Below are 887 nucleotides of genomic sequence, written 5' to 3' on the forward strand. Positions count from 1 at the left end.
AACAGAGAAAGAACAAAAGAGCGAAAGCGGCAGACAGAGAACGTACGAGATACGTGTTGCGTTTACCTTTCCTATCTCCCTTACTGCACGGCACACAATTGGATGTCAGAACGAATAATCCGTTTTATAATAATTTGATAAGTTTGGTCAGAATGAATAATCACCAACGACTGCACCTTCCCTCGCTCAAACCGGACCTATTATCTCGCTCCGTTGAATTATGACCAAGAGCAAATGAAATAACTTTCTTACATGGCCTGCCGGTCAGCGAAGCGAGGCGAAGGGAGCATACGTATAAACACGGTGGTCGAGTGTTTACACAGATATACTCAAGAGAGAAAATATAACATTATAAGTCTTTTGCAAGCGTGATGAAGAAAAGAAAAAAAATTAAGGAAAACACGCTAGTTGAGTGTTTACATGCTTATACTAAAGAAAAATTAATTAACCATGATTACAAGTATTTTGCAAGCGTGATGAAGAAAACGACAATAATGTCAACAAACATAGGAAGGCTTTTTTAACATCGCAGCGGCGTTGGTAACAAGACTTTTGACAAGAGGCAAGGATACTAGAAGGACTTTTGGGACAAGCCTGGCGTCCCTGGGAGCACCAAACCGAAGGAGTCCCTAGAAGGATTGTGAAATTCTTCGCCTTCTGGGAGGAAGTTACTCCTTCAGACCAAAAATGGCGATTCACTCCATCCAATTTTAATTTTTTTCTCTCTCTTTAATTAGTTTATATAATAACTCCTTGGTCTCTGCCTTTCGCAAGATTGGATGGAGTGTGTGTGTGTTTTGTTTTGTGTTTCTCTACAGGAGAAAAAAAATGGAATGGAATTAAATTTGTTTTTGTGTTTGTTTTGTTATCCTAACTGTGTGATAATC

General features: G+C 39.1%; 1 protein-coding gene across 1 annotated transcript in view; it reads right to left on the reverse strand.

Moving 5' to 3' along the window:
• Positions 1-887, reverse strand: part of LOC119594749 — a gene marked incomplete in the record, with an annotated part of 15,256 nt that overhangs the window by 11,279 nt on the left and 3,090 nt on the right.

The sequence above is a fragment of the Penaeus monodon genome, chromosome 34 (genome assembly GCF_015228065.2).
Source record: "Penaeus monodon isolate SGIC_2016 chromosome 34, NSTDA_Pmon_1, whole genome shotgun sequence".
NCBI classification, from domain to species: Eukaryota; Metazoa; Arthropoda; class Malacostraca; order Decapoda; family Penaeidae; genus Penaeus; species Penaeus monodon.